We start from the raw sequence: 23673 nt of genomic DNA on the forward strand, positions 1-23673 counted from the left end.
AAGTATAAAGACTAAATGAAGAACCAATAAAAAATAATAAGTACAGCAACTTTTCAAGACATAGACAATAAAATAAGATATAAATAGAAAAGAAGGTTTTAAAGTGGGGGGATGAAGTTAAAGTGTAGAGTTTCTATTAGTTTTCTCTTTGCTTGTTAGTTTGTTTGTATATGTAATCATTGTTGTCATCAGTTTAAAATAAATGGTTATAAGATATTATTTGCAAGCATAAATGGTAATCTTAAGTAAAAAAATACAACAGATACACAAAAAATCAAAATCAAGAAATTAAATCATACCATCAGAGAAAATCACCTTCACTAGAAGGACGACAGGAAGAAAGGAAAGAAGGAAGAGAAGACCACAAAAATATAAAACAAGTAATAAAATGGCAGGAGTAAGTCTTTACTTATCAATAATAACATAAAAAAACATAGAGTGGCTGAGTAGATAAAAAATCAAGACCCAATAATCTGTTGCCTACAAGAAACACACTTCATGTATAAAGACACACATAGACTGAAAATAAAGGGATGGAAAAAGACATTCCATGCCAATGGAAACAAAAAAATTAGCAGGAATAGCTATACTTATAGCAGACAAAATATATTTCAAGACAAAAGCTATAAAAAGAGACAAAGAAGGTCATTATATAATGATAAAGGGGTCAATTCAACAAGAAGATATAACAATTTTAAATATATATATGCACCCAACTCTGGAGGACCCAGATATATAAAACAAATATTATTAGAGCTAAAGAGAGAGATGGACCCCAAGACAGTAATAGCTGGAGACTTCAACACTTCTCTTTCAGCATTGGATAGATCATCCAGACAGAAAATCAACAAAGAAACATCAGACTTAATCTGCACTATAGACCAAATGGACCTAATAGATATTCACAGAACATTTCATCCAATGGTTGCAAAGTATATACTCTTCTTCTCAGCACATGGATCATTCTCAAGGATAGACCATATGTTAGGACACAAGAGAAGTCTTAAAATATTCAAAAACTTGAAATAATATCAAGTATCTTCCCTGACCACGATGGAATAAAACTAGAAACCAATAACGAGGAATTTTGGAAACTATACAAACACATGGAAATTAAACAATATACTCCTGAATGACCAGTGGGCCGATGAAGAAATTAAGAAGGAAATTAAAAAATTTCTTGAAGCAAATGAAAATGGAAATACAACATACAAAAACCTATGGAATACAGTGAAAGCAGTACTAAGAGGAAAGTTTATAACAATAAGCGCCTACAATAAAAAACTAGAAAAATTTCAAATGAACAACCTAATGGTGTATCTTAAAGAACTAGAATTGCACTTAATTGCACATTGAAAACTAACTAAAATAGCATAATGGTATTGTTTGTAACATAAAGGATAAATGTTTGAGGAAATGGATACCCCATTTACCATGATGTGATTAATATGTACTGCATGCCTGTATCAAAAAACCTCATGTAACTCACAAATATATACACCTACTATGTACTCACAAAAGTTAAAAAAGAACCAGAAATGCAAGAGCAAAGCAAACTCAAAATTAGTAGAAGAAAAGATGGCCAGAGTAGAAATTTGAAATAAAAATACAAAAGATCAATAAAATGAAAAGTTTTTTGTCAAAAGATAAACAAAACAAAATCAACAAACCTTTAGCCCAACTAACTACAAAAAGAGAGAAAACCTAAAGTAATAAAATTAGAGATGAAAAAGGAGACATTATAACTGACACTGAAGAAATACAAAAGATCATTATAGGCTATTATGAGCAACTGTATGCCAATACATTGAAAAATCTAGAAGAAATGAGTAAATTCCTAGACACATACAACTTACCAAGATTGAACCATGATGAAATCCATCACCTGAACAGACTAATAACAAATAATGAGATTTAAGTTGTAATAAAACATCTCCCAGCAAAGAAAAGCCTGGGACCCAATTGCTTCAGTGCTCAATTTTATCAAACATTTAAAAAAGAACTAATATCAATCCTTCTCAAACTATCCAAAAAACAGAGAATGAGGGAGTACTTCCAAACTCATTCTATAAGGCCAGTATTACCCTGATACCAAAACCAGACAAAAACATCAAAAAAAAAAAAAAAAAAAAGAAAACTACAAGCCAATATCCCTGATAAACATTGATACAAAAACCCTCAACAAAATACTAGCAAACTGAATTCAACAACACATTGAAAAGATCACTCACTGTGACCAGGTGGCATTTATCCCAGGAATGCAAGGATGGCTCAACATATGCAAGTCAATCAATGTGATACATCATATCAACAGAACGAAGGACAAAAATGATATGATCATTTCAACTGATGCTGAAAAAAGAGTTTGATAAAATTCAACATCTGTTCATCATAAAAACTCTCAACAAACTGGGTTTAGAAGGAACATACCTCAATACAATAAAAGTCACATATAACAGACCCACAGTTAGTATCATACTCAATAGGGAAAAACTGAAAGCCTTTCCTCCAAGATCTAGAATAAGACAAAGATGCCCATTTTCACCACTGTTATTCAAGACAGTACTGGAAGTCCTGGCTAGTGCAATTGGATGACAGAAAGATATAAAGGGCACGCAAATTGGAAAGGATAAAGTTGAATTATCTTTATTTGTAGATAAAATGATCTTATATATGGAAAAAACTAAAGACTCCACCAAAAAAACGATTAGAACTGATAAACAAGTTCAGTAACATTGCAGGATAAAAAAAATCAACATAGCATTTCTATATTTCAACAGCAAACAATCTGAAAAAGAAATTAAGAAAGTAATTCCATTTACAACAGCCACAAATACAATAAAATACCTAGGAATAAACTTAACTAAAGAAGTGAAAGATCTCTACAATGAAAACTATAAAACGCTGATGTAAGAAATTGAAGAGGACACACAAAAAGTGGAAAAGATATTCTATGTTCATGGATTAGAAAAACCAATACTGTTAAATATTCATAGTACCTCTATCTACTGATTCAATGCAATCCCTATCAAAATATCAATGACATTCTTCATGGAAATAAAAAAAATTCTAAAATGTATATGGAACCACAAAAGACCCAGAATAGCCAAAGCTATCCTGAGCAAAAAGAACAAAACTGTAGGAATCACATTACCTGATTTCAAATTGTAATACAGAGCTATAGCAACCCAAACAGCATGGTACTGGCATTAAAAGAGACACAGACTAATGGAACAGAATACAGAACCCTGGAATAAATCCATACATCTACAGTGAACTCATGTTTGACAAAGGTTCCAGGAACATACATTTGGAAAAGACAATCTCTTCAGTAAATGGTGCTGGGAAAACTAGATATCCATTTGCAAAAGAATGAAACTAGACCCCTATCTCTCACTGTACACAAAGATAAAATTAAAATGGATTAAAGACTTAAATCTAGGACCTCAAACTATGACACTAATAGAAAAAAATTGAGGGAACTCCAGGAAATTGGACTGGGCAAAAATTTAATATCCCACAAGCACAGGCAACCAAAGCAAAAATGGACAAATGGGAGCATATCAAATTAAAAAGTTTCTACATAGCAAAGGAAACAATCCACAAAATTAAGAGATAACCCACAGAATGGGAAAAAGTATTTGCAAAGTTCTCATCTGACAGAGATTAATAACCAGAATATATAAGGAGCTCAAACCACTCTATAGGAAAAAAAATCTAATAATTTGATTTTAAAATGAGCAAAAGATCTGAATAGACATTTCTCAAAAGAAGACATACAAATGGCAGAGAAGCATATTAAAAGGTACTCAACATCATCGATCATCAGAGAAATGCAAATTGAAACTACAATGAGATATCATCTCACCCCAGCGAAAATGGCCTTTATCCATTTTAACTTTTATTCAAAAGATGGACAGTGTGAAAAGCGACGGCGCAGCATGGTGCGGCGCAGCTCCTGCTCACCTTTCCCCCTTGCTGGGCGAGAGGTGTCTATGGGGTACCCACCACTGCCACTGCCGCTGGGTACTGTCTCTATGGCGAGGGGAAGAGGAGGAGCGCAAGCTCAGTGACACAAGTACATAAATAAAGGATAAAATATTTTCTGAAACGAATCTTCAATCAAGTATAACATTTTGATGCTTGGCATCTATACTCCCTTGTGCCCTCACTATGCCAGCAGCAACTGTGGATTATAGCCAAAGAATTTGTGAAGTTTGGGCTTGCAACGTGGATGAAGAGATGAAGAAAATTTGTCAAGTTATCCAAAAATATAATTACATTGCTATGGACACTTGAGTTTCCAGGTGTGGTTGCAAGACCCATTGGGGAATTCAGGAGCAATGCTGACTATCAATACCAACTATTGCGGTGTAATGTAGACTTGCTAAAGATAATTCAGCTAGGACTGACATTTATGAATGAGCAAGGAGAATACCCTCCAGGAACTTCAACTTGGCAGTTTAATTTTAAATTTAATTTGACGGAGGACATGTATGCCCAGGACTCTATAGAGCTACTAACAACACGTGGTATCCGGTTTAAAAAACATGATGAGGAAGGAATTGAGACCCAGTACTTTGTAGAACTTCTTATGACTTCAGGAGTGGTCCTCTGTGAAGGGGTCAAATGGTTGTCATTTCATAGCAGTTACAACTTTGGCTATTTAATCAAAATCCTGACCAACTCTAACTTGCCTGAAGAAGAACTTGACTTCTTTGAGATCCTTCCATTGTTTTTACCTGCCATTTATGATGTGAAGTACCTCATGAAGAGCTGCAAAAATCTCAAAGATGGATTACAGGAGGTGGCAGAACAGTTAAAACTGGAATAGATAGGACCACAACATCAGGCAGGATCTAATTCATTGCTCACAGGAATGGCCTTTTTCAAAATGAGAGAAATGTTCTTTGAAGGTCATATTGATGATGACAAATATTGTGGTCATGTATGTATGGCCTTGGTTCTGATTCATCACCCTATGTACAGAATGGCACAGGGAATGCATATGAAGAAGAAGCCAACAAGCAGTCATGACGTGAAATAGTCCTTTTATTTTTATTTTATTTCGAGCTACACACATGCTTGTATATAGGTTTTATCTCTGGTTGAATCCCTTGAAAAATAGACAGTACCTCCCCCCACCCTTTCATGGCCCATTTTATTGTCTGCCTTTCAGTACTAAGTATGATTGTTCCTATCTCAGATCAAAAAACAAACAAACAAACAAACAAACAAAAAACACATTCAGGTTAAATTTGGCCTTAATTTAATATACTTGTTAGCAAGTGTGTGCGACAGAGAGTGGAGAAAGCTACATCACTGAATATTTTGATAAACTTTACCTACTTGGGAGTTTGGTTTATTTTTCCCTTTTCCTAAATTAACTAGCACTGACTGTAATTTATTTCTCTGTTTCGTGTCTCTCCCTTCCATTCTACAGGAGTTTTAGCTATTTGAGAATGTGGACCATCAATTTTGTACTTTGGAGAGTGATTCTGACTCGAAACCTCTGTTTTATCAGAAATTTTGGTTTTACTTGATCTTAGCTGGAAAAATGACCATCTGCCAACTTTACACAGCATTTACTCGGTTTTGACCCACAGAATATAGCACATTCATTGTGCAAACTGTCAATTCAGTGAAACTAAAAAAAAAAAAAAAAAAAAAGACAAGAAACTACTGAGGAGCTTAGTAACTGCTGTTTCTGTACGTAGTGTTTAATCTTCCAAGCACATCTAGTGTCTGTCAGTTTCTAATTGGCATGTGTAAGCTGCTCTATGACTGAAGAATTTTCTTTTTTTTTTTTTTTTGTTACTATTTTTTATGAATATCTTTATTTTTATTTATTTTTTTTTGTATTTACTATACAATACTTTTTATTTTTATTTATTTTTTTTAAAATTTATTTATTATTATTATACTGTAAGTTGTAGTACATGTGCATAACGGCAGGTTTGTTACATATGTATACTTGTGCCTTGCTGGTGCTGCACCCATCAACTCGCCATTTACATCAGGTGAGTAATCCCCAGTGCAATCCCTCTCCCCTCCCCTCCTTCTGCATGAGCCCCCGCTGTGTGATGTTCCCCTTCCCCGAGTCCAAGTGATTCATTGTTCAGTTCCCACCTGTTCATGAACATGGTGTTTGGTTTTCTGTTCTTGTGATAGTTGTTAAGAATGTATGGATTCCCAGCTGCATCTACAAGTCCCCACAAAGGAGACAAACTCATCCTTTTTATGGCTGCATAGTATTCCATGGTGTATATGTGCCACATTTTCTAATCCAATCTGTCACCATTGACATTTAAGGATTCCAAGTCTTTGCTATTAGAATAGTGCTGCAATAAACATACGTGCATGTGTCTTTATAGCAGCATAATTTCTATAACTTTTGGGTATATCCCCAGTAATGATTTACAATATATGGTACATCTAGTTCTAGGATCCTGAGGAACCATACTGTTTTCCATAATGGTTGAACTAGTTTACAATCCCACCTCAACAGTGTAAAAGTGTTCCTATTTCTCCACATCCTCTCCAGCACCTGTTGTTTCCCTGACTTTTTAATGATCGCTATTCTAACTGGTGTGAGATGGTATCTCATTGTGGTTTTGATTTCCATTTGATGGGCCAGTGATGATGAGCATTTTTCATGTGTCTGTTGGCTGTATGAATGTCTTCTTTTGAGAAATGTCTATTCATATCCTTTTGCCCACTTCTCTTTGATGGGGTTGTTTGTTTTTTCTTTTGTAAATTTGTTTTGAGTTCTTTTGTAGGTTCTGATATTAGCCCTTTGTCAGATGAGTAGATTGCAAAAAATTTTTTCTCCCCACGTCTCTGCCCAAATCTCCTTAAGCTTTATTAAGCAACTTCAGCAAAGTCTCAGATACAAAATTAATGTGCAAAATCACAAGCATTCTTTGTATACACTAGTAATAATAAACAGAGAGCCACCTCATGAATGAACTTCCATTCACAAATGCCAAAGAGAATCAAATACCTAGAATCCAACTTCTAAGGGATGTAAAGGACCTCTTCAAGGAGAACTACAAACCACTGCTCACTGGAAGGTAAGAGGACACAAAACAACAAATGGAAGAACATACCATGCTCATGATAGGAAGAATCAATATCGTGGAAAATGGCCATACTGCTAAAGGTAATTTATAGATTCACGCCATCCCCATCAAGCTACCAATGAGTTTCTTCACAGAATGGAAAACTGCTTTTAAAGTTCATATGGAACCAAAAGACCGTGATTCCAAGACAATCCTAAGTCAAAAAGAACAAAGCTGAGGCATCACGCTACCTGACTTCAAACTATACTACAAGGCTACAGTAACCAAAACAGTACATGGTACTGGTACCAAACAGAGATATAGACCAATGGAACAGAACAGAGTCCCGTGAAATAATACCACATCTACAGCCATCTGATCTTTGACAAACCTGGAGAGAGAAACAAGAAATGGGGAAAGGATTCCCTATTTAATAAATGGTGCTGAAAATTGGCTAGCCATAAGTAGAAAAGCTGAACCAACTCTTTCCTTATTCCTTATACCTAAAATTAATTCAAGATGGATTAGAGATCAAATGTTAGACCTACCATAAAAATCCTACAGGAAAACCTAGGTAGTACCATTCAGGACATAGGTAGCGCAAAGACTTCATGTCTAAAACACCAAAAGCAACGGCAGCAAAAAGCCAAAACGACAAATGGGATCTCATTAAACTAAAGAGCTTCGCAATAAGCAAAGAAACTACCACTTCAGAGTGAACAGGCAACCTACAGACTGGAAGAATTTTCAAACCAGTCTTGTATCCTTCAGGAAAAATCCCTTGTGATTGATATTTACTATCTGCCAGGAAACTGGCACTAAGATGTTGAAGCTACAGTTAATTTTTGTATGATAGCACACTTCCCTTTTGATCTGCTTATTTTTATTCTATCACTGCTTACTCTTGTTTTTTTTTTTTCATTTTGTAGCCATATTTCATTTATGCTCTTAATTTGTTGGTTATAATAAATTGATTTTTTTAAAACTAAAGATAAATAAGTCTTTAGGTATTTTGTACCAAATTAAATTAGAAGTTAAAAATTGAGTTCATAGTTAAGGCTAAAATGTAAGTAATGAAGAGATGTGGTACAAAACAAACAAAAATCCATATATATGTATATATGAGATTATGTACTCATATATATGAGTACATAAAGGATAAAAATATTTTCTGAACAAATCTTCTTCAATCAAGTATACAATATTTTGATGCTTGAGAATATATATAGAGAGCTAATAAAATTACCTGAGGAGGTAATGCTTGTTTATTTTTGTGTATATCTGCAATCTATTTTATATATATTGACAAAGAGACTGTGAAATATTTCACCATGCAGAACACGCGTGGACTGTGACCAGCATGTGTAGGATGTAGAAGACTTTTCGTAACCATTAACTTACCCTGAAATGATGGACTACAAGTTAGAATGTGTATTACCTATACTTCAATCAATAATATTAGCAATTCAAATGTTATCACATTGATTTGTCTCCCTTTGTACATTCTTTATTCATGATATTGTTGTGCTGTAACTGGGTGGTCCTTTTAAACAACATTTGCAAACAGAGGGTATTATTTGTTTTAAAGCTTTGTAAATAAAGGCTTTAAAAATGTTTTCTTATTAAAAAAAAAAAAAGATGGGCAATAAATGCTTATGAGGATGTGGGAGAACAGGGAACCCTTGTACACTGTTGGTGGGAATGTAAATTATAATAACTAATTGTGGAGGTTCAGTTTGAGGTTCCTCAAAAAACTAAAATAGAACTGCCACACTATATGACCCCAAGAATCCTACCGCTAGGTATATACCCAAAAGCATGATATCGCTAGGTAAATACTCAAAAGAAGCGACATCAGTATATCAAAAGAGATATCTGTTCCATGATTATTGTGGCAGTATTCACAATAGCCAAGATTTGGAAGCAACCCAAGTTTCTATCAACAGATGAATGTTTGGAAGATATGGTACGATACACAATGCAGTACTATTTATCCATAAAAGAATGAGATAATTGGCTTCATTTGCAACAACATGGAGGAAATGGAGGTCACATGTTAGAAAGTAGCACCAGAGAAAGACAAACTTCATATATTCTCACATATTTGTGGGAGCCAACAATTAAGACAATTGAACTCATGGGATGTGTAGAGTAGAATGATGGTTATCAGAGGCTGGCAAGGGTAGTAATGGTGAGGATTATTAGCAAGCTGGAAAATATAGTTAGAATGAATAAGATCTCGTATTTTGATAGCAAAACAAGGTGACTATAGTCAACAATCATTTATTGTACATTTTATTATTGGTACATTTTAAAATATTATATACATTTTAAAAAACCAAGAGTATAACTGACGTTTGCAATACAAAGAAAGGATAAGTGCTTGCATGATGGTTACTGCCGCATTTACCTTTGATGTGATTATTACGCATTGTGTGCCTGTGTATCAAAGTATCTCGTGGTAACTTTACAAATATATACCTACTATGTATTCACAAAAATTAAAAAAAATAAAAAATTTTAAAAATGACATTAAACAATAAAAAGATATAATGAAATATTTCAAATAGTAGAGGGAGTCAGTGGAAATGCAACACTTCTTGATAGACAGAAATTCAATAGGCTGGCTGATAAAGACAGATAAAATGACAGAGGGCTTACAGCTTGTAGGATCACAGAAAGTTTGAAATTGGAAATGCCAAGTAGCAGAGGGTGACACGAAATATGATGTAAATTCATTGAAATCTGTATATTAATCATTTTCTCCACTTGCATATAGAACTAAGCAGGTATTCAGGCATTGATTCCCCAAGGCAAAGAAAAATCAGAAGGTTATTCTCTAAAGAGATTGAATAAATTGTCTAATTGAGGTAACTAATGTGGGCATTCATGTTCTAAAACAAAGATCTCTACCATCTGGAATTTAGAGGTCCCCAGTATAATAATGGCTCTATTTTACATAGGTGAGGCTTATTGAGTTGCAGGCTCATCTGGGGTACTAAACCAGTTTGTCAACCCTCAATTATGACATTTCAGAACAGCAAAGATGTAGAAAAGATCCTAAAAGCTTCCAGAGAGGAAAACATTAATAGTTACGGAACAAGAATTGGAATGGTTTGATCACCTTGATCAGCAAATACGGGTTCTTTTAGAGAGAACAATGGAGGAATGCTCTCTCAAAATTCCAGAGAAAATTATTTCGAACTCATAATTTTGTCCTAATCAACTATCAATTGAGTCTGATAACAAAAGAAAGACATTTTAAGATCGCAGAAAGACTAATAAAGTAAGCTGTACAGTAGGCCTAAGGAACATTTAGTCTGAATGGAAGGAAGGAGGGCTCCAAATCAAAAACCACAAAATGAGATACCCATCTCACACCCAGCAGAATGGCAATCATTAAAAGTCAGGAAACAACAGGTGCTGGAGAGGATGTGGAGAAATAGGAACACTTTTACACTGTTGGTGGGATTGTAAACTAGTTCAACCATTATGGAAAACAGTATGACATTCCTCAAGGATCTAGAACTAGGAGTACCATATACCCAGCCATCCCATTACTGGGGATATACCCAAAGGATTATAAATTATGCTGCTATAAACATACATGCACACGATGTTTATTGCAGCACCATTCACAATAGCAAAGACTTGGAATCAACCCACATGTCCATCAACAGTGACAGATTGGATTAAGAAAATGTGGCACATATACACCATGGAATACTATTATGCAGCCATAAAAAAGGATGAGTTTGTGTCCTTGTAGGGACATGGATGCAGCCGAATCCATCATTCTTAGCAAACTATCAGCCAAGAATGGAAACTAAAACACCGCGATAAGTGTTCTCACTCATAGGTGGGAACTGAACAATGAGATCACTTGACTCCAGGAAGGGGAACATCACACAATCACCTACTGGGTGGAGGGGGAGGGGAGGGTCGCACTGGGAGTTATACCTGATGTAAATGACGAGTTGATGGGTGCAGCACACCAACATGCATATAATAAGTATATGTAACAAAACCTGCATCGCTATGCACATGTACCCTACAACTTAGCATAATAATAATAAATAAATTAAAAAAAAAAAAAAAAAAGAAAAAGACAGGAAAAGGATTCACCATTTTATCCTTTTTTTTTTTTTTCTCTTTTTTTAGACGGAGTCTCGTACTGTCACCTGGGCTGGAGTGCAGTGGTACGATCTCGGCTCACTGCAACCTCCACCTCCCAGGTTCAAGCGATTTTCTTGCCTCAGCCTCCTGAGTATCTGGGATTACAGGCGCCATCACGCCCAGCTAATTTTTTTGTATTTTTAGTAGAGACGGTGTTTCACCATGTTGGCCAGGCTGGTCTCAAACTCCTGACCTCGTGATCTGCCCACCTCGGCCTCTCAAAGTACTGGGATTATAGGCGTGAGCCACCACGCCAGGCCTATCCATCTTTAAGAAATTAGAGAAACTTATGAATGTAGCAGACAATGCAAGAAAAAATAAAGGTAATTAGAAAATCCAGAAAAAAACAAGTTTTACAAATTAAGAAATGTAATACTATCAACACTTGACAGAAGAGAGAAAAATTTTAAATAATTAACAATAGTATAAACACTGTATATTGATGTTCAACTTCTGGAAATAACCAATATACAAAAGCACGGGATATTTAATTATAGAGATAGTTAATTATAAATGTAGAACAAAACATAAACATTACCACTCTTGGCAATGTAAAAACTAAAAGTACAAATGACTAGAATTGGTAGGTAGGAGAGAGAGATAAAGGGAACTTATGGCCTCTTTTTACAAACTCTTAATTTTTACAGAGAACTAAGAGATACTGTCCATAGTTTATGAAACAAGAAATAAAGGTCTAAGTATATTCCTAAAAAAAAAAAAAAAAAAAAGAGGCACTAAAAAGCATGATAACTACATTGGGACAAGAGATAGTATAAGTGAGTTATAGCCTCATTTATTAAATTACAAAGTTAATAAAGCCTAAAATAGATGAATTAAGAAATAGCAGTATATAGGGAAGCAGTCAATAGAAGAACTAAACAGAAACAGTTAATAGACTGAAAGGTAAGGATTAGGATTAGGAGGGTTGGAACAGTGAAACGTTGCCTGCATTATAAACTTTTAGGTACTTAGTTCATATTTTTCAAAACTATATGCATGTAATACTCATAAGATATAAACATAATCATATGGCAATTTAAAAACCAATTAGTAACCTTGAAACAGAAATCTTCTTTTGCCATTACTAAATTTAAATCAGTCTCTCAGAACCTTTACCTGAAAAACAGTTCTGGCAAGAAGCCAACTAAAGAATAGCCCCTGTCTCTATTATTTAACCTGCCTCTTTCCCTTAACCCCAGCCTCAAAGCCTTGTATATCCTTTCTCTTATAACCCACTGGTACTTGACACAAACTCTGGATTAAGTTATAACCAGCTTCATTTTCAGCCACAGAGATCATTTTTATGGTTTTATAGACATATAACAAACTGTACATATTTAAGTGTATAATTTTTAAGTTTTTACATATGTATGTACATATATGTACACCTGTGAAACCATCATCACAATCAAAATAACAAAGCTATCCATCACCCCCAAAAGTTTCCTTATGCTCCTTTGTAATCCCTTCCCACTCAGCCCAGTCTCCGACGTGCTCTGCATTTCCAGGTAATGACTGATCTGCTTTTTATCACTATAGATCAGTTTTCATTTTCTAGAATTTTATATAAATAGCATCACACAGTATACTTTGTCTGGCTTCTTTCTCTCAGCATAATTATTTTGAGATTCTATCATGTTATAATATGTATCAGTTCATTCCTTTTCATTGATAAGTAGTATTCTGTTGCATGGATGTAACAGAGTTTGTTTATCCATTATCTGTTGAGGGACAAAATGATTTGTTTCCAGTTTTTAGTTACTACAAATAAAACTGTTACGGACATTGGTGTGCAAGTCTTTGTGTGGACATATGCTTTTATTTCTCTCAGGAAATACCTTGGAGTAGAACTGTTGGGTAACATATACTATGTGGTAAGTACATGTTATAAGAAACTGCCAAACTATTTCCTAAAGTGGATTTTACATTTTACATTTCCACCAGCAGTGTATGCGAGTTTCAGGCTCTCATATCCTCATCAAAACTTGGTATGGTCAGTCTTTTTAAGTTTAATCATTCTAATAGGTATGTAGTAGTCTCTCATTATGGCTTTAATTTGCATTTCTCTGATGGCTAATGATGTTGAGGATCTTTTCATATATCTTCTTTAGTGAAGTGTCTTTTCAAATACTTCACCCATTTAAATTTGTTTGTTTGTTTGTTTTTAGAGACAAGATCTGGCTATGTTGCCCAGGCTGGTTTCAAACTGAGCTCAAGTGATCCTGTCACCTCAGCCTCCCAAGTAATTGGGATTACAGATATCTACCATTGTGCCTGACTCTCTTTCCTCCATTTAAAAATATTGAGTTGTGTGTTTTTTATTATTGAATTTTTAAAAGATCATTATATATTCTCGATAACAGTTCTTTATCGGATATGTGATTTGCAATTATGTTCTTCCACGCTGTATTTTGTCTTTTAATATAATTTTTCCATTGAATTGCTTCACACTTTTGTTGCAGATCATTTGACCATATATGTGTGGATTTATTTCTTGACTCACTATTCTGCAACTAGATCTACTGTCTATATTAAAAACACTATGCCTTGATTACTGTAGCTTTCTAATAACCCTTGAAATCAGGTAACATAGGTCCTCCAACTTTGTTCTTTTTTTCAAAGTTGTTTAGGATATTCTAGGTACTCCGACTTTCCACATAAATTTTCAGATCAGCTTATCAGTTCCTATAAAAATGTTAACTTGCATTGAATCTATAGATCAATTTTGGGAAAACTGACATCTTAATATTTCATATTTTTGATGCTATTAAGAATACCATTCTTAATATTTCCAATTTCTGATTGTTTATTCCTAGTATATAGGAATAGAATTGATTTTTAATAATGACCCTGAATCCTGTGAACTTGCTGTATTCACTTACCAGTTCTGGTAGTTGTTTTGTGGGTTTCTTACAACTTTTTACAAAGATAATCATGTCGTCTGTATATAAAGACAGTTTTATTTCCTTTCCAAATTGGTTGCCTCTTATTTATTGCTTCCTTATTTCACTGGCTAGAACCTCTAGCACAATGTTGACTAGAAATGATGAGAGCAGACATCCTAATCTTGTTCCTGATTTTAGAAGAAAAGCACTTAGTCTTTCACCATAAAGTATGATGTTACCTGTAGAACTTTTGTAGATGTCCTTTATCAATTTGTGGATATTCCCCTCTACTCCTAGTTGGTTGGGGTTTCTTTTTTTTAAATCGTGAATTGGTATTGGATTTTGTTAAATACTTTGTTTGCATTAATTGATATGATCATATGATTTTTCTTCCTGTGCCTTATAGTAGAATGAATTACATTGATATTTCCCCATTAAAAGTAAGTGTATAACTGATATGCAAGTTGAAAACAGCCCAGTGAACACTCATTTCTATATTCAGAGGCCTAAACTAGAATATTAGGAGAGGAGCTCAGAATCTTATTCATGTGGGTGGACATATCAATGGACATTTTCCTGTCTGTTCTATCATCCATTTATCCATCTACCTATTCACTATTCACTGTTTGCTAGTTACTTGCTCTAGTCAAATATGGTGCAAGGCACTGAGGATATAAAGAACCTGTAGACCTTGTTCTTCTGAGGCTCACCATCTACCTAGTGAGAAGACAAACAGGTAATCACACCAATGGGATGAATGCCATATGAGGTTCATAAAGGAAAGTCTATGGAGCCACAGAGAAGTGTTAACTCTGCTTGGGGTAGAGAAGATGGGGACAATGACTTTTGAAAAATAAGCAGGATACTTCTGGGCAGAGGTGAGAGAGAAGAGCATTCCAGAAAAGTGGCCATAACTTAGAGCAACTTAGAGAAACTTAAGTCTCTCCATACTTCCAAATGCCGTCTCCCCATGGCAGAAGTGGGAGGGACAGGCTTAAGTCCTAACATTTCTTTGAAGTCTCCCATTTTAGAAGAATTTTGCATTATACGTCACACACACACACACACACACACACACACACACACACACAGAATGAAGTGTTTTCTGTTAACCCTGAGCAGAATCTACACTCCAGGAAGATTCATTCTGGACTTTGGCAGACCACTGTCAGTAGGTGAAATACAATTCTATGTGTAGGAGTGGAGGGTCACTGGTAAACAATCGGCAACTAGGAGTAGCTTCTCGGGATAGTTGTCTAACCTCAGAATCATGTCAATCAGGCACTAGGCAGGCAATTAGAAATACCCTGGCTTCAAAGCTTGCATGTTTGCCTAAGGACCTAAATAATCATTTGCTCACTCTCTGATTACCCCAGCTCCATGATGAGCCAAGTTCTACCTAGCACTGCCAAAAAACAGCAAGAATGCTTTTAATAGCTTTAAAAAAGTTTTCAAATTTCTTTGGCAAATGAAGTCAGCTGTACAGTATCTTGCTGGGGTCTTAAATTGACATTGAACTTGCACCATGCAGAGCCAAGTTCTAAGCAACAAATAATTATGTTAGTACTAAAATGCTTGAGCACTTGCCAGTCACAATTTTCATTTTTAGTTGTACTAATGGTAACTGCTGAAATAGTAATCAGAGATCTCATCTCTTATCAGCTGGTACCTAGTTGTGTGCAAAGTGCTGCCATATCATCCTTGAGAATTGATTAGAAATGTTTTACATTATTTATTGCCAATAAAGGTCAAATTCTGTTACAACACAATGTAAACTTTTATAGAATGAAGAAATTTCCAAGTGTAAGTTGGTGGCACATTTATTTTTAGCAATGTTCAATACCATAGAGCCCAAGGCAAACAAAGTATTTTGAATCAACAAAGATCCTGCTTTTCATAAAGGATAGTAGGCTACCCAAACTTTTCTATGAGTTCCTACTTCAGTGATTTTCAGCTATTTAACACTTTAACCTATGCGGCTTTAATAAATGTTAAACATTTCATGCAGTCTTTTTTTCTGATGGCAATCTGCTTCCCAAGGAAATATCCCTGGTTTACAATTATGTGCTATGTATTTGTACCAGCCAAACAGACTTTATCAAATTTTACTTTTTTTAGTTTGCTTTATGAGAAAAGTAGTTTGTTTCCAAAAAGAATAAAAATATGATAAGCATTATCTTCTTTCTAAAAATTGTTGCCTCTGTGTTTATATGGGTTTCATTCATAGTTATCACCACCTTTCGCTTCTTCTGCTCCCCAGAGACGTAGCATTTATCTGAATAAATTTATTTAAATCTACCCACCCACAGTAATATACAACATAACACCTGCATTTCCATAAACCTAAATAATTCCTTCAATAAACACTGACCGATACACTACTGTGGAATGCAAAATAGACTGTGCAATGCAACAGGAATACAGATATCAGTAAGATGTGGCTCTTGCTCTCTACACAGTATTGTTTCGTATGATGACTCCTAACCAGTGGCCAGTATCAGAATTACTTGGAGAGTCTTTTCAGAATCGACATGGGCAGTGCTAAGACCACCAGCTAGGGAGATGACATCTGAAGTGGCTTTTGAAGGTTTGGTAGTTTGCTAGATAAAGATGGAACTGAAGGGGTATCCTAGACAGAGGGAATAGTATGTACAAAAGGGTTAAAGCATGCCACTTGCCTCTAAATTAATGGCATCTGTACAACAGGAATAACAATCACCCATGAGATTGTTGTGAGAATTAAATGAGAACATGTATAAAAGTGCTTGGTGCATTGTAGATGCTCAGTTAATGTTAGTTGTATTCTTCCCCACTAACATTTAAAATAAAATTGATTTAGACATGACTACTATTATTTTTTTACCTAGTGTGACCCTGAAGTAATGGCATATAGAATGGATAAGATGGAATCAGAAACAAAGGGAGAAAGACAAGTTTGCAGCTTGGGGAGAGATGGGGCAACATGGTAGCACCAGGTATACTCAGAGAGGAAGGACCTAAATTAGTGTTAAAAGGCAATCCAAAAGCTGGAAAACACACTTCAGGATATTATCCAGGAGAACTTCCCCAACCTAGCAAGACAGGCCAACATGCAAATTCAGGAAATACAGAGGGCACCACTAAGATACTCCACGAGAAGATCAACCCCAAGATACATAACCATCAGATTCTCCAAGGTTGAAGTGAAGGAAGAAGAGTTAAGGGCAGCCACAGAGAAAGGCTAGGTTACCTACAAAGGGAAGCCCATCAGACTAACAGTGGACCTCTCAGCAGAAACTCTACAAGCCAGAAGAGATTTGGGGCCAATATTCAACATTTTTAGAAAAGAATTTTCAACCCAGAATTTCATATCCAGCCAAATTAAGCTTCACAAGCAAAGGAGAAATAAAATCCTTTCCAGACAAGCAAATGCTGAGGGATTTTGTTATCACCTGCCTGCCTTGCAAGAGCTCCTGAAAGAAGCACTAAATATGGAAAGGAAAAACCAGTACCAGCCACTGCAAAAACACACCAAAATATAAAGACCAATGACACTCTGAAGAAACTGCATCAACTAGTGTGCAAAATAACCAGATAGTATAATGATGACAGGATCAAATCCACACATAACAATACTAACCTTAAATGTAAATGGGCTAAATGGCCCAATTAAAAGACACAGACTGGCAAATTGGATAAAGAGTCAAGACCCATTGGTGTGCTATATTCAGGAGACCCATCTTATGTGCAAAGACACACATAGGCTCAAAACAAAGGGATGGAGGAAAATTTTCCAAGCAAATGGAAAGCAAAAAAAGCAGGAGTTGCAATCCTAGTCTCTGACAAAACAGACTTAAAAAAAAACAAAGATCAAAAAAGACAAAGAAGGGCATTACATAATGGTAAGGGCAACAATGCAACAATAGCTAACTATTCTAAATATATATGCACCCAATACAGGAGTGCCCAGATTCATAAAACAAGTTCCTAGAGACCTACAAAGAGACTTAGACTCCCACATAATAATAGTGGGAGACTTTAACACCCCACTGTCAATATTGGACAGATCAGTGAGACAAAAAAAGTAACAAGAATATTCAGGACTTGAACTCAGCTCTGGAGCAAATGGACCTAATAGACATCTACAGAATTCTTCACCCCAAATCAACAAAATATACATTCTTCTCAGTGCCACATGGCACTTACTCTAAAATAGACCACACGATTGGAAGTAAAACACTCCTCAGCAAATGCAAAAGAACTGACATCATAACAAACAGTCTCTCAGACCACAATGCAAATTAGATCTCAAGATTAAGAAACTCACTCAAAACCACACTATTACATGGAAATTGAACAACCTGCTCCAGAATGACTCCTCAGTAAATAATGAAATTAAAGCAGAAATCAAGAAGTTCTTTGAAACCAATGAGAACAAAGAGACAATGTACCAGAATCTCTGGGGCACAGCTAAAGCAGTGTTAAGAGGTAAATTTATAGCACTAAATGCCAACATCAGAAAGCTAGAGAGATCTCAAATAGACACCCTAACATCACAATTAAAAGAGCTAGAGAGGCAAGAGCAAACTAATCCAAAAGCTAGCAGAAGACAAGAAATAACTAAGATCAGAGCAGAACTGAAGAGGATAGATACACAAAAAACCCTCCAAAAAAAAAAAATCAATGAATTCAGGAGCTGGGTTTTTGAAAAAATTAACAAAATAGACCACGAGCTAGACTAATAAAGAAGAAAAGAGAGAATTAAGTAGACACAATAAAAAATAATAATGGGAATATCACCAGTGACCCCAAAGAAATACAAACTACCATCAGAGAATAATATAAAAATCTCTATGCAAATAAACCAGAAAATCTAGAAGAAATGGATAAATTCCTGGAGACATACACCCTCCCAAGACTTAACCAGGAAGAAATCGAATCCCTGAATAGACCAATAATAAGTTCTAAAATTGAGGCAGTAATTAATAGCCTACCAAGCAAAAAAAAGCCCAGGACCAGATGGATTCACAGCCGAATTCTACCAGAGGTACGAAGAGGAGCTGGTACCATTCCTTCTGAAACTATTCCAAATTGAAAAGGAGGAACTCCTCCCTAACTCATTTTATGAAGCCAGCATCATCCTGATACCAAAACTGGGAAGAGACACAACAAAAACAGAAAACTTCAGGCCAATATTCCTGCTGAATATTGATGCAAAAATCCTCAATAAAACACTGGCAAACTGAATCCAGCAGCACATCAAAAAACTTATCCACCAAGATCAAGTTTGCTTCATTCCTGGAATGCAAAGCTGGTTCAACAAATGCAAATCAATAAATGTAATCCATCACATAAACAGAACCAAAGACAAAAACCACATGATTATCTAAATAGATGCAGAAAAGGCCTTTGATAAAATTCAACATCCCTTCATGTTAAAAACTCTCAATAAACTAAGTATTGATGGAATGTATCTCAAAATAATAAGAGCTATTTATGACAAACCCACAGCCAATATCATGTTGAATGGGCAAAAGCTGGATGCATTCCCTTTGAAAACCAGCACAAGACAAGGATGCCATCTCTTACCACTCCTATTCAACACAGTATTGGAAGTTCTGGCCAGGGCAATCAGGCAAGAGAAAGAAATAAGGGTATTCAAATAAGAAGAGAGGAAGTCAGATTGTCTCTGTTTGCAGACAACATGATTTTATATTTAGAAAACCCCATTGTCTCAGCCCCCAAACTCCTTAAACTGATAAGCAACTTCAGCAAAGTCTCAGAATACAAAATCAATGTGCAAAAATCACAAGCATTCCTTTACACCAAAAACAGACAAGCAGAGAGCCAAATCATGAGTGAACTGCCATTCACAATCACTACAAAGAGAATGAAATACCTAGGAACGGAGCTAACAAGGGATTTAAAGGACCTCTTCAAGAAGAACTACAAACCACTGCTCAAGGAAATAAGGGAGGACATAAATGGAAAAACATTTCATCCTCAAGGATAGGAAGAATCAATATCATGAAAATGGCCATATTGCCCAAAGTAATTTATAGATTCAATGTTATTCCCATCAAACTACCATTGACGTTCTTCACAGAATTAGAAAAAACTACTTTAAGTTTCATGGGGAATCAAAGACAACTCCGTATAGCCGAGACAATCCTACGTAAAAAGAGCAAAGCTGGAGGCATCACATTACCTGACTTCAAGCTATACTACAAGGCTACAGTAACCAAAACAGCATGGTACTGGTACCAAAACAGACATATAGACCAATGGAACAGAACAGAGACCTCCGAAGTAGCACCACACACCTACAACCATCTGATTGTCAACAAACCTGACAAAAACAAGCAATGGGAAAATGACTTCCTATTTAATAAATGGTGTTGAGAGTTCTGTCTAACCACATGTGGAAATTTGAAACTAGACCCCTTCCTTACACCATATACAAAAATTAACTCAAGATGGATTAAGGACTTACATGTAAAACCCAACACAATAAAAACCCTAGAAGAAAACCTACACAATACCATTCAGGACACAGGCATGGGCAAATACTTCATGACAAAAACACCAAAAGCAATTGCAACAAAAGCCAGAATTGACAAATGGGATCTAATTAAACTAAAGAGCTTCTGCACAGCAAAACAAACTATCATCAGAGTGAACAGGCAACCTACAGAATGGGAGAAAACTTTTGCAATCTACCCATCTGACAAAGGTCTAATATCTAGAATTTACAAGGAACTGAAATTTGCAAGAAAAAAACAAACAACCCCATCAAAAAGTGGGCAAACGACATGAAGAGACATTTCTCAAAAGAAGACATTTACGTAGCCAACAAACATATGAAAAAAAGCTCAACATCACTGATAATTAGAAAAATGCAAATTAAAACCACAATGAGATATGATCTCATGCCAGTCAGAACGGCAATTATTAAAAAGTCAAGAAACAACAGATGCTGGCAAGGCTGTGGAGAAATAGGAATGCTTTTACACTGTTGGTGGGAATGTAAATTAGTTCAACCATTGTGTAAGACAGTATGGTAGTTCCTCAAGGATCTAGAACCAAAAATACCATTTGACCCAACAATCTCATTACTGGGTATATACCCAAAGGGATAAATCATTCTACTATAAATAAATCACCTAAATAAATCATTCTATTATAAAGACATATGTACATATATGTTTATTGCAGCACTATTTACAATAGCAAAGTCATGGAACCAACCCAAATGCCTATCAATGATAGACTGGATAAAGAAAACACGGCACATATATACCATGGAATACTACGCAGCCATAAAAAGGAATGAGATCATGTCCTTTGAAGGGACTTGGATGAAGCTGGAAGCCATCATCCTCAGCAAACTAACCCAGGAACAGAAAAGCAAACACCTCATGTTCTCACTCATAAGTGGGAGTTGAACAATGAGAACACATGGACACAGGGAGGGGAACAACACATATCAGGGCTTGTTCGGGGGTGGGGAGCAAGGGGAGGGGACTTAGAGGACGAGTCAATAGGTGCAGCAAACCACCATGGCACACATATACCTATGTAACAAACCTGCATGTTCTGTACATGTATTCAGGAATTTAAAGTAAAATTTTAAAAAAGGCCATCAAAATCAGATACAACTAACAGCTGTGAAAGAAATCATTTATCTGCTAGTCACATTGGAAAAGGAAAAAGAAAGTCACTCTGGTTATCTGTTCCTAAAGCAAGAAGAAGTCACGTTGCATATATATTCTGATTACATTTTAGTCCTCCTTGCTGTTGTTTCCATCTTTAGGTGGGGAGGACAGAAAGGTGTGTGTGTGTGTGGTGATGGTAATGAGAGAGGGAAGAATAAAAAAGATAAAATGAAGTCCTGGATACATCCAGAAAAACAATCGTCTTATAGGCATCTTGCTTACCAACAAAACTCCCTCTACTTTGTGCACAACAATCACATAAGGTTCTTGTGATTCACTCTCTGCCACTGGTGACTTGGTGTTCACTTTAGTAGATGCTTCCTTTGCCTATGTTGTAGCTAATTAGTACAGAAGCACAAATCAACACATTTATAAAAAGGTAGCAGCCTGAATTTTAAACCTGTTTCCAATATAAATAAAGCCTAACACTTTAAAAGCATTGTTCCCTCAATTCCAACAAAGAGAATCAGTAAAACTAAAACGATTGTTTAAAAATTCATAGTTTATAACCACTCAAAGGTGGGCAAGGTTGTCATTAGTGAAATAAACATTAAGACAAAAATGAAATATCACTAAGCACTCATTAGAAAGGCTGAAATTCAAAAACTGACAATACCAATTGCTGGCAAGAAAGCATAGGAACAGGAACCCTCATTCACTGCCGGTGAGATTGCAAAAATGGTTAGCCACTTTGGAAGACAGTTTGGCAGTTCTTACAAAGTTAAACATAGTTTTACCATATGATCCAGCAATCACACTCCTTTGTATTTACCCAACTGATTTGAAACTTATGATTACACAAAAATCTGCACACAAATGTTTATAGCAGCCTTACTCATAATCACCAAAATTAGAAGCAACCAAGATGTCACTTAATAGGTGAACGAATAAACAAACTGTGGTCCATCCATATAATAGAATTCTATTCAGTGATAAAATAGGAATGATCTATCAAGCTATGCAAAGACATGGCTAAATCTAAACTATATATTGCCAAGTGAAAGAAGTCAGTTGGAAAGTCTGTACACTTCACTATCCTATTTATGCAACATTTTGGAAAAGGCAAAACTGTAGAGATGGTACACAGATGATCAGTGGTTGTCAGAGGTATGTGGAGGAGGAGGGAAGGTTGAGTAGGTGGGACACAGGAGATTTTTAGGGTGATGAAACATTCTGTATGATACTGTAATGGTGGACACATAACACTATGCATTTTTCAAAACTTCACAGAACTTTACAGCCCAAAGAGTAAATCTTAATGTATGCAAAAGTTAAAAAATAATCTAAGAAGTCATCAGGGGATTGATCTCAGGATGGGATATAGAATTTGACAAAAGAATCTAATTATATATATGAAACAACTTAACTGAAGGATGTGGGGGAAAAAGGCCCAACCTAAGTAACTTTGGAAAAGAGTTTGTAAGACTAAAGACAAAAGGAACCATAGATAAGCATCTACTATATTTGATAAAGTTGTCCCCACAGAGGTGTGAATTAACAAGCCTGAAACCACTATAGCCACAAATTGGAACTGGATGATCAAGTAAATGGATGGTGGATGGCAACAGGAAGTTACAGGCAAGCAGGAGAGAAGGTTAGAATGATCCATGTGGTATTGTATTAGCACTGGGGACATCAGTATGAACTCATGTTTAGCTTAGTAATGATACAGATGGTTACATATGGAAATATTCATAGATATGTGTATACATACATGGGCTAGTATACACATACATTTTCTTCCTCTGTCAGCTGAGAAGGCCTAGAAGTAATGACATCCGGTAGCAATGAGCACGTCTAACACTCAGATCTTGTTTTGTAATACCATTCTTCAATAAAAGGAACCAGAGATCCTTG

General features: G+C 35.6%; 1 protein-coding gene and 1 pseudogene across 5 annotated transcripts in view; one reads left to right on the forward strand and one right to left on the reverse strand.

The window, feature by feature from the left end:
• The window catches only part of LOC100997351 (ectodysplasin-A), a 430782-nt gene that overhangs the window by 103185 nt on the left and 303924 nt on the right, over window positions 1–23673 (reverse strand). The gene's annotated exons all lie outside the window — the stretch shown is intronic.
• On the forward strand, window positions 4174–5670 carry LOC100997934 (annotated as a pseudogene). Its single transcript, XR_163343.5, has one exon. The product of XR_163343.5 is annotated as a CCR4-NOT transcription complex subunit 7 pseudogene (transcript).

The sequence above is a fragment of the Papio anubis genome, chromosome X, assembly GCF_008728515.1.
Source record: "Papio anubis isolate 15944 chromosome X, Panubis1.0, whole genome shotgun sequence".
NCBI classification, from domain to species: Eukaryota; Metazoa; Chordata; class Mammalia; order Primates; family Cercopithecidae; genus Papio; species Papio anubis.